This window comes from Pleurodeles waltl, chromosome 4_2, assembly GCF_031143425.1.
Source record: "Pleurodeles waltl isolate 20211129_DDA chromosome 4_2, aPleWal1.hap1.20221129, whole genome shotgun sequence".
Lineage (NCBI taxonomy): Eukaryota > Metazoa > Chordata > Amphibia > Caudata > Salamandridae > Pleurodeles > Pleurodeles waltl.
The window spans coordinates 777,651,451-777,672,245 of NC_090443.1; positions in this window are offsets into that span (position 1 = coordinate 777,651,451).

Sequence of the window (20,795 nt, forward strand, 5' to 3'; positions counted from 1 at the left end):
TCTGACACATTTAGGCCCTCATTATGAACGTTAGAGGCTGAGACCGGCATGCCGGTGGCGACGGTAATGACCGACACTAGAATGGCAGTCTCAGCTGCCAAACAATGAAGGCTGTGGGGACTGCGACAGGTGGCCTTCCACCACCGCCAGGCTACCGCTGACAGGCAGCCTGACGAATGCAGAAATCATTATTCAACAGCGCTGCCCTCTGGATAATGATCCCTTTTCCTCCAGCCTTTCCCTGGCGGCGAAGGCTGGTGGAAGGGGTGCTCCGGGGCCCTCCTGCGGGCCCCTGCACTGCCCATGCATTTGGCATGGGCAGTGCAGGGGCCCCGTGCAGTGCCCCTTCGCGCAGGTCACAGTCCGATTTACGAGCAGTGATCTGCGCGGCGGGTGCTGCTGCATCCGCCGCACAGCGGCATTGACGGCGGCAATGTCCCAGCCCTGAATTCTGCTGGGCCGGCGGGCAGAAATAATGTTTCCACCCACCGGCCCAGCAGAATGCTATTTATGCAGCCGGTGGGGTCTCTAGGGGGCTGGCGGTCACCAGCATGAACACAGCAGTAAAACACCGTTGTGTTCATAATGACCCCCTAAATGTCCATCTTCTAAAGTTATAGCTCAATTCTATGCTGTTCACATAGGAGATAATAGGATACAATGAGAAATGCTATTATGAACTTCATTATAACTAGTGTCCTGAATGTGGTGCAACATGGACCTTAATCAGAATTGCTAAAGAATAATAACAATAATAATAATAATCTTAATATTAGCTTGTATTATGCATTTCTGTAACAAACAAGCTATTATTATCATTAGTAGTAGTAGTATTAATTTATTTTACCACACTTCTGCTATATCTAAACACTGTAAATAAGAAATGTTATTATTGTCCATTTATGGTACGCAAAAATGAGTATGTTTTTTTGAGATTCAAACTTATGACCTGCCAAACACTGCATTTGTGAGTTTTCTATGCTAACCTGCCATATTCAAATCCAATCACAGCTTGTGGCATGAGGGACAAAGCACAACTGGGACAGTTTATTTAAAAAACTAACAAAGCTACATCTTTATGGTTGAGAAAGAAGCCAAGAACAATTCCATTTTGATTGATTTGGTAAAGGTAATTTGGCCGACTGTGTATGATTTAACCATTCCTTATGCAAAAACATATCTTAGACTAGTTAACACAGTAGCTCCATAAGCTCTTTGGGATGAAACCCTTTATGATCTAGACATTAAACCATAAGTAGTCCCTTAATGCTTATCTCTGTGTAAGATTTCCTCAGGTAAACACTATTTAACCCAGCGAGAGGCATGGCCAATTTTTTTGTGAGGATTTGGATTCCATTTGCTTTCACTTTTTGATGATTGATAGTTATTTTTCGTATATTCAATGTCTATTTTATAGCCCTTGCCCTTTTCAAGTATAAGTAATACCTTTTGCAAATGTGCAAATGTTTGGTCCATGTTGTACTTTGTGTACGCTGGTGCCGGATGGCTCACAGCAAGACAAGACAAGGAGGTGAGATGAGGTCCTGCAGTCGGTTTGTGTGGACGCAGCGGTGCTGCAGCATCCTGGAGGAGCCGGTCCGGGCCCTGATTAAGGAGTACGGGCGTGCAAGCGGGCGGACCGGGAGCTCGTACCGCTCCTCTCTGCGTTGACGCTGCTGTCGCAGGCTTCAGACCATTGGTGCTGGCAGTCTCGTGGGGGGTTACCCCGCTCGGCCTCTCCAGCTTGGCCTCTTCCCTCCTGCCGCTGCCGCTTCTGTGACTCTGCAGCAGCCGTCGCACGTGCCGCTTGCCTGAGACGGCTGCCTGACTGCCGCCTGACTGCCTGATTTCCACCTGACTGCAGTTGGTTCCAGTTACACAAGCACCTCCACAGAAGCCAGGACCCCAGGGGTTGCTGAGGCCTGCGAATATCGTGAGCTTTGTGAGCGTGAGGCATGAGGTATGTAGGGACTACTCCGAGCGTTGCTGACAGCACTTAGAGGAAGAGGAGGTGGCATGCAGAAGGCAACAGACGACGGGAGATAAAAGCAAGTAAGCAATTAAACTAAAAGCATAGCAAGTTATGTGAGAGAGCGTCAGCAATAGCAAGGAGGGGAGAAGGAGCAAGACGTTAAAGGGAATAGTCACCTTTCTATAAAATAAAACTGTTGAATTGATTGAAAGCGGCTAGAACCTAACAAAGAACTTTAACAAAGAACTTGCAAGGAGCTAAGGAGATGTTACATTCCCCTAAGATGTTTGGAACAAGGGGAAAATCAAAGAGGGTTAAGAAGGCATTAGTTCACACAACAAAATTATTTTACACTAAGCAGGAACCTGAGCAGGAGCTAGAGCAGGATCCCGGAATTATACAGCTAACCCCAGTGAAACCAGCAAGACAAGTAGGGCCTGAGGTAGGGAGGTCCAAATTTAGAAGCCTTGGTGATGAAAGTGAAGAAGGCTGGGATATCCAATCTGGAACTTTTTTTGCCAACTTGTGCTGACTCCGATGACACCGAGGATAAGGTGTGTATTGGGAGGCTAGGTCAGGGCATGACAAGCGATACTTGGTGTGCAACATTAAACGGGGGAGAAATTGAGGGGAGCCCTACAACTCCACTGAGTAGGAAACAACAGAACACATTGATGCATCTTGAACCAGTTGGTAACAAGGAGACAAGACAAATCAAGCAAATACCACTTAATCAGGGATCAAAGACTCCTCTACCCCTTATAGAAAAACACACCGGCCGGGCAAATGCAAAAGCAAACAATGTAACTAACTATTACAACTATCTTAATTCAAGCGCTGTTTGGTCGCAGATGCATTATTCCATAACTTGGGACGCCCCAGTGCAGTCACTGGGGGAAAAAGGTGACGCTACGGTGATGGGGGCGGAACTGGAGCAATTAGAGGCCTGGCAGCTGGAAATACTTCTGTCCCCTGGGCATGGCCATTGAGCATAGTGGCATGTAGGGGGACCCTAATTAGGCCCCCCTATGCCACTTTAAAAAAAATAAAAAAAATACTTACCTCAACTTACCTGTACTTACCTGGGATGGGTCCCCCATCCATGGGTGTCCTCCAGGGGTGGGCGAGGGTGGCAGGGGGTGTCCCTGGGGGCAGGGAAGGGCACCGCTGGACTCCTTCCATGGTCAGAGACCATGGAAGTGAGCCCACAGATCCCTTAACGCCTGCCCTGGCCCAGGCATTAAAAAACGGCACACAGCCTGATGTGCGCCATTTTTTAACGCCCGCCCTCTCTTGTGCGTCAAAATGACACAGGAGTATAAATAAGGCGCACAGGCCTTAAAGTCATTTTTCGGGCGGGGACGCCTACCTTGCATGTTATTAACGCAAGGCAGTTTCCCGCATCCAAGAAATGACTCACACAGCGGAATTTTGACATCCGCGGGCATCAAAATTTAAATATTGGGCAAGGTTTGCGCCGAATGTGTGTCAAACGTTTTGACGCACATTCGGCGCAAACAGAGTATAAATATGCCCCTTAGTTTGGAGCTCTCCTCACTTGAAAACTTTGCAATTGGAAACACAGAACCCCAATTAGACAGTAATAAAAGGCTTCGGGGATAAGGAAGACACGCAATTGGAAGGACAAACAATTAATAAGCAAAATGGGCAAAGCCAGGAGAACAAAAATGACTTCCCACTAGATCAACCAATTCTTAGCATCATGAAAATCATATGCACAACATTGGACTTAATTGCAAGTGCGATCATGGCCCAGTCTCTTAAACTTGACAATCCACTTGAGCTGACCAGACAATTTACAGCTACATTAAAGAGCATAGACTAAAGGATGGCCCTGGTAGAGGGTGCTGTAAGGGAAAATCTGCGGCAACAATCCGTTGCTGATAGGCAAACATGGGGTCCACTGCTGGAGAAATTCATGGAAGTCCAGAAGGTAATTAATAATATAATTGAAGACTGTAAACTTAGCCTTAAAAATGTACCCACGTATGACCGTGAGCCCACAGAAATAGTGCTAAGAACGCCAAGAATGCCAACGGACATAATAGGCTCACTAATTCTAGGACGAGCAGGTTGCCCAGACGTGAGCGTTTGGATAGAAGAGATAGAGGGAAAGAGCAGAATCTCTGCGTCAGTAATTTAAGCTCCAAGTGTAGTAGGAAAGAAGGTTCAGAATAAGAGGTCTCAGCCAAAAGGGAAATGGAAAAGTAAGTGGAAAAGAGCTAAGGGGAGTAAAAAAAACACAGCAAAAAAGGCACAAAACATGATGTGGCAGTCAAGACCAGTGGGGCAAATTCCAAAAACTGTACAGCCCGTTCAACAACAGAATGTAGATCAAAATATCATGATAGAGAGCTCAGGAAAAACAACGGACAAAGACGGGAACTTCATGAATAAAAATCCAGATTTACTGTGTGATAAAAGCTGCACCTATGACTCTCATATAAATCGTATACCCACTGGATACAGGGGAAGTTAAGCATCTAGCCTAGGCATCAGAAACAAAAGTAGGAAATAGATCTAGCAAGAAATCCAAAGACAAATGAGGCAAGCGAGGATCCAGCTAAAGGAATGTACAAACAGAGTCCAGAGACATCAAAACCAAAGTTAAGCTTTAACAAAGACAAGCATCCTGTGGTCAAGAAAGTAGAACATCTAGCCCTAGTACACCAACCGAAAACAGTGGAAAATCATAATGAAAATTGTCAACAAAAGTTAAATACCACTATTGAAGGTACACCACAAGTAAATAGTAAAATAAAAATTAGGACGCTGAAGTGTACTGAGGCCACAGAAAGCGAACAAAGTAAAAAAATAACGACCTATGTGGAAATTAATGACCATCTAATATCTCCGGCTCCTGCACCCCCAACAAAAATAAAATATTGTCATCAGGCCTGGCCAGAAAAACACAATAGCCAGATGGGGTATGACAATGCCTCGCCTGCACTACCACAGCCTGCACTCGAGTGGGAAAATAAAGCAAAAATTGAATTCTGGCCCTTAAAAAGTCAAACACATGAAGGACGTAAGAACACTGGGATCCATCATGGAAGGAGAAAAGAACAGGAAGAGCTAGCATCCACACAACCTGTAGCTAATGCTAATAGCAAAGAGAAAGATGTAAGTCGACACCAAAGAAAACGGTTACAGAAAGGTTGCAAGCATATTGAGATCCATTCTTAAAGAAAGAAAGATCACGAAGAAACAATCGTTTTTACCCCTGAGTATTCCTCAAGAGGGAGACAAAATATTCTAAACAGGAGTAATATTTTATATCTTGTTAACTCCTTGCCAGGCCTGCATAATGTAACGAATAAAGATTTGCTTTCAGTAAGATTCTTACAAAGAAAAGGGTCAAATAGCGGGGAATCATCAGAAACAGTCTGGACCTCATCATGTATAGTAAATCAGATCCTACATCTGTCCAGTCTGATGAAGACATGGGGAGTAACAATTGACGTTCCGCAAAAGGAACTATATCCATCAATATTTCTTGAAAAAGCTCAAATACAAAATATGACAAGCAAGTACGAGCCTAAACATCGGCTCGATATTGCAGGGAGCAATTAGCTTCAAATAACAATTCCCTGAACGAATACACCTGAGCAACATGAGGTTCTGTTTGTTAGTCAATACCCCAAGAAACATCCCTGGTATTATCTCACAGCCAGAGATGTACGAAGAGCAGCCATGCAGAAGCCTGTAGCAAAAAATGGACCGCTTGAATTAGATTACCACTAAAAATCCTAAATTGGAATATTGCAGGCCTAAAAGCCAAAACCGAGGATAAGGATTGGATAGAATTTATCAAACAACAAGATATCAGCTGCTTCCAGGAAACTTGGTCTATCAATGCCATTGACTTAGATGGGTTTTCCACTTTCTATCTACCCGCAATTAAACAAAGTAAAGGTAGACTAACAGGGGGCTTGACTAATTGGATTAGAACTCCACTACTGGAATCTTCCGTAGCAACCCACATCGTATTTAGCAAGGATATCCATACATTAGTAGTGAAACACGAGGCGTGGTCACTTGAAATAGTGAATGTGTACTTGCCGCCTATCAGTTGGGTTCAAGTAAAGTCAGGAGTGCGGCTGCTTAAGGAGCACATCCTAAATAAAAGATCTGGAGACCAGTGTGATTCCATGATTGGTTACATAAATGGTTGCCCTTCTCAGTTTTGTAACAACTTCCTACTAATATGTGGTGACTTTAACACCAAACCCCATTCTATCCTTGGGGATGAACAAGTATTAGAAGAAGGCTACACTTGGAATATTCCGATCTTCCCCATTGAACGTTGCCAAGATTCAAAGAAAGAATTAATCTTTGAAGCCCTAAAAAAAGGAGGGATTCGCATTTTAAATGGAAGAACTAAATCAGACAAAGCATTGAAATCCACCTTCCGAGTTGGAAAAAGGCAAAGTATTATTGACAGGGTCATCCCCAAACTTTTTGCCTCCTTCCTCCTATTTTTTTCTGACCTGTTGTTGTTGGCTTTTGACCTCTGGGCACTTTACCACTGCTAACCAGTGCTAAGGTGCATATGCTCTCTTTGTAAATTGTACTATTGATTTGTTTATCCATGATTGACTATTTAATTTACTTATAAGTCCCTAGTATAGTGCACTATATGTGCCTAGGGCCTGTAGATTAAATGCTACTAGTGGGCCTGCAGCACTGGTTGTGCCACCCACTTCAGTAGCCCCTTAACCTTGTCTCAGGCCTGCCATTGCAAGGCCTGTGTGTGCAGTTTCACTGCCACTTCGACTTGGCATTTTAAAGTACTTGCCAAGCCTAGAACTCCCCTTTTTCTACATATAAGTCACCCCTAATGCGTACCCTAGGTAACCCCTACAGCAGGGTGCTGTGTGGGTAAAAGGCAGGACATGTACCTATGTAGTTATATGTCCTGGTAGTGTAAAACTCCTAAATTTGTTTTTACACTACTGTGAGGCCTGCTCCCTTCATAGGTTAACATTAGGGCTGCCCTCATACATTGTTGAAGTGGCAGCTGCTGATCTGAAAGGAGCAGGAAGGTCATATTTAGTATGGCCAGAATGGTAATACAATATCCTGCTGACTGGTGAAGTCGGATTTAATATTACTATTCTAGAAATGCCACTTTTAGAAAGTGAGCATTTCTTTGCACTTAAATTTTTCTGTGCCCTTCAATCCACGTCTGGCTAGGTTTAGTTGACAGCTCCTTGTGCATTCACTCAGACACACCCCAAACACAGGGTACTCAGCCTCACTTGCATACATCTGCATTTTGAATGGGTCTTCCTGGGCTGGGAGGGTGGAGGGCCTGCCCTCACACAAAGGACTGCCACACCCCCTATTGGGACCCTGGCAGACAGGATTGAACTGAAAGGGGACCTGGTGCATTTCTTAGACACTCTTTGAAGTTACCCCCACTTCAAAGGCACAATTTAGTATAAAACAGGGACTCTGCCCTACCTCACCAGACACTTGCTGGAGAAGAAACCTGAACCAGAAACTACATCCTGCCAAGAAGAACTGCCTGGCTGCTCAAAGGACTCACCTGTCTGCTTTCTCCAAAGGACTGCTGCCTTGCTGACCTCTTGTCTGGCTGTAAAAGTGCTCTCCAAGGGCTTGGATAGAGCCTGCCTCCTGTTCCCTGAAGTCTCAGGACCAAAAAGACTTCTCTTTTTCATTTGGTTGCTTTGTGCGCCGAAATTTTCGATGCACAGCTTGTTCCTCGGCGAGAAAAACGCCGCACACCAACGCTGATTGACGCAACGCCTTCGGGACGACCGGAACTTCAACGCACGGCCTCGCAATGACAACGCCGCCCGACTTCCAGAGGATAAATCGACGTGACGCCTGCCGTGAGAGCGAAACTTCGACGCACAGCCCCACGGAAAGACGCGCAGCTGGAAAACAAGCAGGGGAATTCACGAACAGACCCGGGACATCTGGTAATCCCGCGACCCACAGAAAGAGACTGTCTGCGTGCCGGAAAACGATGCACGACTTCCCCGCGTGAAAAATAACGACGCAAGTCCGTGTGTGCTGGGGAGAAATCGACGCACACAACATTTTTCCACATATCTCTTCTTCTGCGGCCCTTTGTGGATATTTTCCTCTCCAAACCAGGTACTTTGTGCTTGAAAGAGACTTTGGGGGTTATTCTAACTTTGGAGGAGTGTTAATCCGTCCCAAAAGTGACGGTAAAGTGACGGATATACCACCAGCCGTATTACGAGTTCCATAGGATATAATGGACTCGTAATACGGCTGGTGGTAAATCCGTCACTTTTCCGTCACTTTTGGGACGGATTAACACCTCCTCCAAAGTTAGAATAACCCCCTTTGTTTGCTTTTTAAAGACTTAAGACACTTTGGGGGTTATTCTAACTTTGGAGGAGTGTTAATCCGTCCCAAAAGTGACGGTAAAGTGACGGATATACCACCAGCCGTATTACGAGTTCCATAGGATATAATGGACTCGGAATACGGCTGGTGGTAAATCCGTCACTTTTCCGTCACTTTTGGGACGGATTAACACCTCCTCCAAAGTTAGAATAACCCCCTTTATATCACTTTTCAGTGATATCTTTACAAATTCATATTGCATCTTTGATCGTTTTGACCTGCATATACTCAGATAAATATTATATATTTTTCTAAACACTGTGTGGTGTATTTTTGTGGTGCTATATTATGGTATTGTATGATTTATTGCACAAATGCTTTACACATTGCCTTCATAGTTAAGCCTGACTGCTCGTGCCAAGCTACCAGAGGGTGGGCACAGGCTAATTTTGGATTGTGTGTGACTTACCCTGACTAGAGTGAGGGTTCTTGCTTGAACAGAGGGTAACCTGACTGCCAACCAAAAACCTTATTTCTAACATTGGTGATCAGCGGTGAGGATAGGACCTGTGTTTGTGCAGTGACATACAGTAGCTAAGTATTTCACTACCTACCCACAGTTGAAGCTCAACTTGATTTTTCATCTTTTTGCTTTTGGTTCTCTGATGTCCTCCTATATATACTATTGATATTTTGGACTTTGGATTTTGTTTTTTGCCGGTAATACCTTATCAGATTGAGAATGCTTACCTACTCATTCTTTGTGCCTACTGACCACCTCACTAAGGCTGACCTAAGGAGGCTTTGCAGAAAATGGGGATTGCAGCTCAAGAGCTGAGCTGTGAAGAGCTGAAACTGGAGGCCGAAAGGGCTGAGTCCAGTTCAGATGGTGGCAGCACAAATCTTGCATCCAGTACTGCTGAAGAAAGGCACAAGCCCAGAGATGTGGTGCCCAACTTGAAGAAGGGAGTTGACACACCCCAGGTGGTTCAAGGGTATAAGGTAGTTCCCGTTATGCACAGGGTCCCTGAGAAGGATTGGGGAACTGGCACAGGGAGTCATATTCCTACTGAGGGGAGGGACACTTTACTGGCTCTAGCAGAGAGTGACAGAGAAAAGGGTATCCCCTGGTGGACGTCCTGGATATAGACTGTGGAGACATCCCAGAAGAGTATGGGTTGAGTGTCAGGGACAGTCAGATACTATCTCACCAGTCTCAGGAGGGTGATATAGAGTGCTTTTTCAAGGCTGAGTCACTGGATGGTTGGGTGAAGGGTACTGTGGTTAATACATGTGAAGGGCAGAGTGATGTGATTGCTGGAGAGCATATGTCTGGTCCTTATTTTCCAGAGCTATGCAACACCAGGTGGAGTGTGAGTTCTCTGACCACAGGGAGCTTACAATGGAGGAAGACTTCTGGGTAAGTACCAGAGAGTCTGAAGAGGCATTTGGGGGTGCTCCTGAAGGGAGTGGTCTAGGTGTTTCCCAACCAAGTGAGGTGGGAGAGGATTGTAGTGTCCCAGGTAGGTCCCAGGTCCTAGAGGGTTCCATGAGGGAACACCAGGAGGGAAGCCTAGCCTGTACCATAGGGCCACCTGTTGAGGGAAGCCCGCAGTGTCAGAAGAACGTGGGGGGGTGACTGTAGCCAGCATCCCAACAGTTCTGGTGTCTGGCAGTACCACTCCTAGTGAGGGGGTGCAGAAGTCTAGACATAGGGTTGACAGGGGGTTGCGGACCCCAGTGGAGGACCTGGAGAGTCAGGGGTCAGCTCTGAGAGCAGAGCCCCCCAGGAATGACGCACGTGAAACCGTTTTTGGTTTGGGGGAGACCCAGACTCTGCCGGATGGGCAGAAGTCAGGAGACCCCCGCCAACCAGACTCTTGTGTGTCCCTTGGGGATGGTGTGTCCCTTGTGGGGGGTGAGAGTGCCCCCCAGGAAGTCCTGGCATGCCAGGCAATGGTTCAACATCAAGGTGATGACTCAGGGTTGGATAGCCAGGTTCAGAGGTTAAACTCTGACCTGGCGCGGGGTAGGTGTGCCCCCCAGAAAGTCCTGGCATGCCAGGCAATTGTTCAACCTCAAGGTGGTGACTCTGGGTTGGATGGCCAGGTTCAGGGGTTAAACTCTGACCTGGTGGGGGGTCAGTGTGCCTCCCAGGAAGTCCTGGCATGCCAGGCAATTGTTCAACTTCAGGGTGGTGACTCTGAGTTGGATGGCCAGGTTCAGAGGTTAAACTCTGACCTGGTAGGGGGTAGACGTGCCCCCAGAAAGTCCTGGTTTGCCAGGCAGTGATCCAGTGTGAGGGTACAGACCCTGGGCCGGAAGGCCAGGTTCAGGGTGTCCCCCCGGACCTGGAGGGAGGGGCTACTGATAACAGTGCCCCTACGATGTTGTCTTCTGAGGAGGCCACTCCTAGTTGGAGGGTGCTGGACCCCAGAAGGGAGGGCAGGGGAAGGGAAGCCTCACCCCGGGCCCTAGTCCAACCTGAGGGTACAGACCCCAGGTTGGAGGGCCAGTTGCAGGTTAACAGCCCTGCACTGGTGGAGGAATGGTGCAGGGCGGCTTGTATAAGCACCCTGACCATGTTGGAATCTGGGGGTACCGCTCCAGGAGGGAGGGTACGGAGCCCCAGAGGGGAGGACCAGGTTCAGGCTGTCATCCCTGACCTGGTGGAAGGGAGAGTGGTTAAAGGGTGCCCAGCCCCTGGGGCTACCGCCCCCCACTCTCCACAGCCCCAGTGGTGGGAGAGCCTTGAGAGGCCTGGGGCCTGGCTCTCATCCCTGACAGCCGTCAGTAACCACTGTGGCTTGCTGTCCAGGTGGACAGAGTTATCCCTGGGGAGGGGACAAGAGTCACACCCCAGGGGTAGAGTGGGCAACACCGCTGCGTTGGTCCTGGTGGTACTATCCTGCTCCTGGGATACATCTGTGAGCAAAGTAAGGTTAGGTGCTGCACAGATGGGATCCGCAGGTGAGGAGAAAGGTTCCCCATGGGTTGGCTTAGTGGGCCCTGAGAGTATGGACAGAGGGATCCAATTGGAGTCAGGAAGGCGAAGAACTGGAGGATGCCCCTGCTGTTGTGGGCCTGGATCCTTGTTCTGTCGCCTCAAACAGGGAAGTTCATCAGGATAGTGATTGTTCTCCCCTGGCTTTAGGCTGGTAGGGGGTCATGTTGGACCTGGCTTTTTGACAGGGTCATCTCCAAACTTTTTGCCTCCTTCCTCCTATTTGTTTCTGACCTGTTGTTGTTGGCTTTTGACCTCTGGGCACTTTACCACTGCTAACCAGTGCTAAGGTGCATATGCTCTGTGTGTAAATTGTACTATTGATTGGTTTATCCATGATTGGCTATTTAATTTACTTATAAGTCCCTAGTATAGTGCACTATATGTGCCTAGGGCCTGTAGATTAAATGCTACTAGTGGGCCTGTAGCACTGGTTGTGCCACCCACTTCAGTAGCCCCTTAACCTTGTCTCAGGCCTGCCATTGCAAGGCCTGAGTGTGCAGTTTCACTGGCACTTCGACTTGGCATTTAAAAGTAATTGCCAAGCCTAGAACTCCCCTTTTTCGACATATAAGTCACCCCTAATGTGTGCCCTAGGTAACCCCTAGAGCAGGGTGCTGTGTGGGTAAAAGGCAGGACATGAACCTATGTAGTTATATGTCCTGGTAGTGTAAAACTCCTAAATTCGTTTTTACACTACTGTGAGGCCTGCTCCCTTCATAGGTTAACATTAGGGCTGCCCTCATACATTGTTGAAGTGGCAGCTGCTGATCTGAAAGGAGCAGGAAGGTCATACTTAGTATGGCCAGAATGGTAATACAAAATCCTGCTGACTGGTGAAGTCGGATTTAATATTACTATTCTAGAAATGCCACTTTTAGAAAGTGAGCATTTCTTTGCACTTACATTTTTCTGTGCCCTTCAATCCATGTCTGGCTAGGTTTAATTGACAGCTCCTTGTGCATTCACTCAGACACACCCCAAACACAGGGTACTCAGCCTCACTTGCATACATCTGCATTTTGGATGGTTCTTCCTGGGCAGGGAGGGTGGAGGGCCTGCCCTCACACAAAGGACTGCCACACCCCCAACTAGGACCCTGGCAGACAGGATTGAACTGAAAGGGGACCTGGTGCATTTCTTAGACACTCTTTGAAGTCACCCCCACTTCAAAGGCACAATTTAGTATAAAACAGGGCCTCTGCCCTACCTTACCAGACACTTGCTGGAGAAGAAACCTGAACCAGAAACTACATCCTGCCAAGAAGAACTGCCTGGCTGCTCAAAGGACTCACATGTCTGCTTTCTCCAAAGGACTGCTGCCTTGCTGAACTCTTGTCTGGCTGTAAAAGTGCTCTCCAAGGGCTTTGATAGAGCTTGCCTCCTGTTCCCTGAAGTCTCAGGACCAAAAAGACTTCTCTTTTTCATTTGGATGCTTCGTGCGGCGAACTTTTCAACGCACAGCTTGTTCCGCGGGGAGATAAAACGCCGCACACCAACGCTGATCGAGATGAGATGAGAAGAGAAATCGACGCGACGCCTGCCGTGAGAGCGAAACTTCGACGCACAGCCCCGCGGAACGACGCCCAGCCGGAAAACAAGCAGGAGAATCCACTCACAGACCCGGGACATCTGGTAATCCCTGCGACCCACAGAAAGAGTCTGTCCGCACGCCGGAAAATGACGCACGACTTCCCCGTGTGAAAAATAACAACGCAAGTTCGTTTGTGCTGGGGAGAAATCGACGCACACACCATTTTTACACGTATCTCTTCTTCTGCGGCCCTTTGCGGAGATTTTCCACTCCAAACCACGTACTTTGTGCTTGAAAGAGACTTTGGTGGTCATTCTGACCGCGGCGGTCGGCGGTCGCCGCCCGCCATGCGGTTCCCGCCGAATGACCGCACCGCGGTCAAAAGACCGCGGCGGCCATTCCGGCTTTCCCGCGCGGCCGGCGGCCGACCACCAGAAGACCGCCGCCCGGCCCAGCGGGACAGCCCCTTCAACACTGAAGCCGGCTCGGAATGGAGCCGGCGGAGTTGAAGGGGTGCGACGGGTGCAGTGGCACCCGTCACAATTTTAACTGTCTGCTAAGCAGACAGTGAAAATCTTTGTGGGGCCCTGTTAGGGGGCCCCTGCACTGCCCATGCCAGTGGCATGGGCAGTGCACCCGTTCCCGCCATCCTGGTTCTGGCGGTGGACACCTCCAGAAACAGGCTGGCGGGAAGGCGGTCGGAATCCCCATGGCGGTGCTGCAAGCAGCGCCGCCATGGCGGGTTCCCTGGGCCAGCGGGAAACCGCCGGCTTCCCTTTTCCGACCGCGGCTTTACCGCCGCGGTCAGAATCGCCCAGGAAGCACCACCAGCCTGTTGGCGGTGTTTCCACCGCACTCCGCCATGGCGGTCATGGACCGCCAAGGTCAGAATGACCCCCTTTGTTTGCTTTTTAAAGACTTAAGACACTTTGGGCCTGATTACAACTTTGGAGGAGGGTGTTAATCCATCCCAAATGTGACGGATATACCACCAGCCGTATTACGAGTCAATTATATCCTCTGGAACTCGTAATACGGCTCGTGGTATATCCGTCACATTTAGGACGGATTAACACCCTCCTCCAAAGTTGTAATCAGGCCCTTTATTTCACTTTTCAGTGATATCTTTACAAATTCACATTGCATCTTTGATCGTTTTGACCTGCATATACTCAGATAAATATTATATATTTTTCTAAACAATGTGTGGTGTATTTTTGTGGTGCTATATTATGGTACTGTATGATTTATTGCACAAATGCTTTACACATTGCCTTCTAAGTTAAGCCTGACTGCTCGTGCCAAGCTACCAGAGGGTGGGCACAGGCTAATTTTGGATTGTGTGTGACTTACCCTGACTAGAGTGAGGGTTCTTGCTTGGACAGAGGGTAACCTGACTGCCAACCAAAAACACCATTTCTAACATTAACAATATGGCAATAAACATCGAAGCCTGGCATAGATATGGAAGTAGGGGACAGGATCGAGAGTGACCATGGCCCGGTGTTAATGGAGATGGTCCACCCAACATGAGCTCATGGAAACCTGCTCCTCCATATAAAGAAAACTGTCCAACAATAGCTCTGAGACCAAACAGGAAAAACATTGTAAGGATAGATGTGGGTGAACCTTATACGTGTGCCCCCAGTAACCTAGATGTCACAACTCTGCATATTCCTTGATCTGCCAGGTAATGAGTTCTCTCTTCTCCTGCAAATATCAAAGGAAAGAACTCAGAATCTCAAAAACATCCTAACAGACACTGAGGGTTGGTTGGATGACTAGTGCTTAAAATTCAAAAAGGCACTATCACAAGCATTAAAGAACCAGCATTTGAGTAACTTTAATGAGCAACAATTCTTTGATTGCATGCAACAATACAAGAAATTACTGAGACACAAGAAGAAGAATTTACCACATAAGCTCTGGGGAAATCTCTTGCATGCACTCTTGGATGGAAATTCAAAAACGTTTTGGGAAATAATCAGATGGGGAAGTGAAGGCTCTCCAAAAACTCAGAATTGAACATCAATCCACAACAGCATTTCACTGCTCTCTACCAGGAAAAGGATAAGATCGCATCTGGAAGTATCAATAATCCAATAGGCCACAACCAAGGGTCGGATGGTAGCGACTGTAACTTAAGCAAGATAATGCCACCTCCTGGGAATCGCATGGTAGCAACGAAGTGGCCCAAGGTGCCCGAACATGAAACAATGGATGAATCAGTTCCTAATAATTCTCTCCTCACAAACCTCATGCAAACAACCTATGCTATACCCTGTGCCATGGAAATAGTGCTTGAATTCTGTGAGAAAGAAATTGCACAAGCCATCCTCGTCCAAAAACGCACAAGGCTGCAGGCCCAGATAGAATTCCCTCAGATGTCTACCGTAATCAACTATCCTTATGGTTACCAGCTTTAACTCGCCTACATAATAGCTTTTGGTTCTTTGAGGAAATCCCGCCCCAATGGAGAAAATCACTAATTGTTCCAATACACAAAAAGGGGCCACAGGACATGGTGTGTAATTACAGGCCAATCTCATTGCTTGACAGTGTTGGAAACATTTTCCCAAAATTGATCCAGTCTCACCTAGACAAGTGGATAGAGGAAGGAGATCTACTATTGTTACATCAACCTGGTTTCAGGAGGGGGCCAAAGTACAATAGATCAACTCTTTAAGTTGAACATGATTTGATCCAAATATGTTTCCCTAAAGGATTCCCCACAGTATCTGGTATTTGTCGACCTTCAAACAGCATTTGACAATGTGGATCGCCAAATATTATAGCAACTACTGTCAGAAATGGGAATTCCAGGAAAGACCCTAAGGATGCTAATCGTATTACATACAGGAAATACCACCAGAGTCGGATGCATCACGAGAAATGACTATACAGCAGATATTCCAATCCAGCGTGGTGTCAAACAAGGGTGTGTTTTGGCCCCAACCCTATCTAATTGCTATATAAATGAAGTGGGCCAAAAACGGAGGAATCTATATTTGGATGTGCCGAAATCAGCTATGAAAGCATACCTATTTTGCTCTTCACATATGATGCTGTGCTATTGGCAAAAACAGAGATATCAATGCATTGTGTGCTAAAAAGCTTTGACTCATTCCGTTCATCGAGGAATTTGACGATTAACAAGGGTAAAACAAAGTTTAGGATTGTCAACCAAAAACAGAAGATGCGAGCTACCTTTAAGGCTAATAAAAAGTCTTTGGACCAAGTGGAGACCTATAATTACTTGGGCTGCCGGTTGGATGATAAATTGACTTGGAAACTGCAAGTTTATAAAAGCAACATCTCCCTGGCCCAACAAGCTTGTGCTGCACTCAGATTTCCAAAAACCACAGGGAATCACTCAGTGAGCTCAGCACTGTTTGTGTACAAAATGAAAGCGTGGGCTGCTGCACTTTATGGTGCAGAGATGTGGGGATTCAAAAAGACCCCACCAACACAAGTAACTGAATATAAATTCATACGATGATTACTTTGTTTAGGTAGTGGCACACCTATGAAAGTGATAAGAATAGACTTACAAATGAGAAAAATTGAGGATTATTTGCATTGGCTCCTATAAGATACTGGATTTGCATTTGGACAAAGGAGGAAGTTAAATCATATAAAGCTGTAATGATTAATATTATGAATCTACAAAATCATCAGAAATTGCCCTGGTTCAAACATGTTTCAGCTAACTTGGCTGCAATAGACTTAGAAGACTTCTGGCTCCACCCAGAAAAAAATCACAAAGCTTAGCCTTGTTGATGTTAAAAAGGCATATTGGGACCACAAGACACAGAATATTTGTGGCTCACCTAGTCCTTTATTAAAGCGTTATATTTTATTTAATCAATAACTTAAATCAGCTGCCTTCATGGATAGTATTTACCCGGAGAGAAAAAGATCTCTTTTTTTAAAATTTCGCAAGGGTATGCTTCTGGTGATTTCAGTGACTAATAAGTGGCAGCCTGTTCACTTGGGGAGATCTGATTGCTGCCCCTACCTCTATGGAGGTCAAGAAACATTACTTCACTTCCTTTTAATATGTCACTTCACGCTACAACTTTGAAAACTGTACATACGACCACTTTTTAAAAAGTATGGTGTTAGGAAATGTAAGGAAGCTGAAGTGTTGGGTATTTGTTCGGATGAAAACCACATTGTGATGATAGTTTCAACATATATCTTGGAGGCATGGAAATTAAGATCGTCAATGCACTCACAGTTTTCAGTATACTAATAACTGTTCAGTGGGGTCCTATAGGTGCCTTTTGTTTGGGGGAAATGGTGTAGGACAAGGCATGATAGGGAAAGTATTCTGGGATGTTATTAAGCTGGAGGGTCGTATCAAACGGTCCCATATGATTAGTTCCAGGATAACTTCATCTAACTTTAAGCTTTATCATGCTTCTGTTGAGTTGATTAGTGTGTTATGTAAATAAATAAAGGTGTGACTGGTTAGCCACTGCCGCAAAGCACTTTCATGATAATTTTGGGTACTCTTGACTTTGTGCGGTGGCGCACACAAATGAATTTATTGTTAAGCATAGCTTTTATTGATAAGTTTGCATTCTAATATGTGATTTGTAACATTTTATGTGATAGCTATAATTGTAAGTATGACATTGTTATGGCCGGATAGGCTGACAACACAAAATGGTAAATGGTAAAATGGTTTGGTCCTTTATTTCATCTGCAAATAGTTATGATTTGTTTTAGAAATATTTATTTTTTTCTTTATGATTATAGTTGTCCAATGTAGTCTTCCTTCAATTTCTTGTTGTTGTCACACTTGTCATCTGATGTGTTATAGTTAGGGTGCCCAAAAGTGTCATAATGTGAAAGCCTAAATCAAATCAAATCAAATCATTAGCATTTATAAAGCGCGCTACTCACCCGTGCGGGTCTCAAGGCACTAGGGACAAAGGGGGTGGTTATCGCTGCTCGAACAGCCAGGTCTTTAGGAGTCTCCGGAAAGTGGAGTGGTCCTGGGTGGTCCTGAGGCTGGTGGGGAGGGAGTTCCAGGTCTTGGCCGCCAGGAAGGAGAAAGATCTCCCACCCTCCGTGGAGCGTCGGATGCGAAGGACGGCGGCGAGTGCGAGGCCAGAGGAGCGGAGGGGGCGGGTGGAGACGTAGAAGTTGAGGCGTCTGTTGAGGTATTCCGGTCCCTTGTCGTGGAGGGCTTTGTGTGCGTGGGTGAGAAGTCGGAAGGTGATCCTTTTGCTGACTGGGAGCCAATGCAGGTGTCTCAGGTGTGCGGAGATGTGGCTGCTGCGGGGTACGTCGAGGATGAGGCGGGCCGAGGCGTTTTGAATGCGTTGTAGGCGATTTTGGAGTTTGGCTGTGGTCCCGGCGTAGAGGGTGTTGCCGTAGTCCAGGCGGCTCGTGACGAGGGCGCGGGTCACGGTTTTTCTGGTGTCGGCGGGGATCCAGCGGAAGATCTTGCGGAGCATGCGGAGGGTGAGGAAGCAGGCGGAGGACACGGCGTTGACTTGCTTGGTCATGGTGAGAAGAGGGTCCAAGATGAAGCTGAGGTTGCGGGCGTGGTCTGCGGGGGTCGGTGCGGTGCCGAGGGCCGTGGCCCACCAGGAGTCGTCCCAGGCGGACGGGGTGTTGCCGAGGATGAGGACTTCAGTTTTTTCAGAGTTCAGCTTTAGGCGGCTGAGCCTCATCCAATCTGCGACGTCCTTCATACCCTCTTGTAGGTTGGTCTTGGCTCTGGAGGGGTCCTTGGTGAGGGAGAGTATAAGTTGGGTGTCGTCGGCGTAGGAGGTGATGATGATGTCGTGCTTGCGTACGATGTTGGCGAGGGGGCTCATGTAGACATTGAAGAGTGTCGGGCTGAGTGATGAGCCTTGAGGTATGCCGCAGATGATCTCAGTGGGTTCTGAGCGAAACGGAGGGAGGTAGACTCTTTGGGAGCGGTTTGCGAGGAAGGAGGCGATCCAGTCCATGGCCTGGTCTTGGATCCCGGTGGAGCAGAGGCGGGTGATTAGGGTGCGGTGACAGACGGTGTCAAAGGCAGCCGAGAGGTCGAGAAGAATGAGGGCGACTGTTTCACCGTTGTCCATCAGGGTTCTGATGTCGTCTGTGACTGAGATGAGAGCGGTTTCAGTGCTGTGGTTGGTTCGGAATCCGGTCTGTGAGGGGTCGAGCAGGTTGTTGTCTTCCAGGAAGGTGGTCAGCTGTTTGTTGACGGTCTTCTCTATTACTTTGGCTGGGAAAGGCAGAAAGGAGATGGGGCGGAAGTTTTTCAGGTCGCTCGGGTCAGCCGTAGGTTTCTTTAGTAGGGCGTTGACTTCGGCGTGTTTCCAGCATTCGGGGAAGGTAGCAGAAGAAAAAGAAGAGTTGATGATGGTCTGGAGGTGCGGGGCGATGATGTTGTCGGCTTTGTTAAAGATGAAGTGCGGGCAGGGGTCCGAAGGGGCGCCGGAGTGGAGAGAGTTCATGATGGATTTGGTTTCTTCCGTGCTGATGTGGGTCCAGTTGTTGAGGGTGATGGTCGGGGATGTGGGTTCTGTGGTGTTTGGTTGGGTCTGGTGTCCGAAGCTTTCGTGGAGATCGTAGATCTTGCGATGGAAGAAAGTGGCGAGGGATTCGCATAGATCCTGTGAGGGCGTGACGGCGTTGGCGCTGGGGTTGGAGAACTCCTTGACGATGCTGAAGAGTTCTCTGCTGTTGTGGCTGTTTTTGTCCAGTCTGTCGGTGAAAAAATTCCTTTTGGCATGGCGGATCAGGTGGTGGTGTTCGCGGGTAGCGTTCTTGAGGGCGGTCATGTTGTCAGTGGTGCGGTCCTTGCGCCAGGCTTTCTCAAGTGCGCGACAAGTTTTCTTTGATTCTTTGAGGGTGTCAGAGAACCAGAGGGGTTTCTTGGTGTTGTTCTGTCACTGCGAGCGTTTGAGGGGAGCAAGGTTGTCTGCGCAGTTGGAGATCTAGTTTGTGAGGTTGAGGGCTGCGTCGTTGGGGTCGGTAGTGAGGGTGGGTTGGTTGGCGGCGAGTGCGGAGAAGAGTTGCTCTTCAGGGATCTTGTTCCACTGTCGGAGAGGGATGGGTTGAGTGCGGAGGTGGCGGGTCTCGCATCGGAATGTGAAGTGGACGCAGCTGTGGTCGGTCCAATGAAGGGCGGAGGCGTGGCTGAAGAAGACGTGTTTGCTGGCGGAGAAGATAGGGTCGAGTGTGTGTCCGGCGATGTGGGTGGCAGTGTTCACCAGTTGTTTGAGGCTGAGGTTGGCGAGGTTGTCGAGCAGGGTGGTGGTGTTGGGGTCGTTGTTTTGTTCCAGATGGAAGTTGAGGTCGCCTAGGAGGATGTAGTCCGGTGAGGCGAGGGCGTGCGGGGAGATGAAGTCGGCTATGGCGTCGCTGAAAGGGGCGCGAGGTCCGGGAGGACGGTAGACGAGGGATCCTCTGAGGGTGGTCTTCGGGTCGGTACGAATCTGAAAATGCAGGTGTTCAGCGGCGAGAGGGGAGTCTTCAGTGGAGGTGGTGACGCTGATGGAGTCTTTGAAGACGATGGCGATACCTCCTCCTACTTGGTTGGTGCGGTCTTTCCTGGAGATCTTGTAGCCTTCGGGGATGGCGGTGGCGATGTCTGGAGCAGAGGAGGCGTTCATCCAGGTCTCCGTGATGAAGGCGACGTCCGGTGCTGTGGAGTCTAGGAGGTCCCAGAGTTCAACGGCGTGTTTGTGAACGGAGCGAGCGTTGACTAGGATGCACTTGAGGTGGTTGATGGCGCGTGGGCTTGTGGTCGTAGTTGTTGCGTGGTGGAAGATGCGTTTGCAGGAGTTGCAGGCGAAGGGTCCATGGGTGCGTTTGGGGTGAGCTTGGAAGCAGGTGTTGGAGCGTCCTGGGTTGAGGGCATGGAGGGTGGTGGGGTCATAGCGGATCATCGGGGCTTGGGAGCGCTG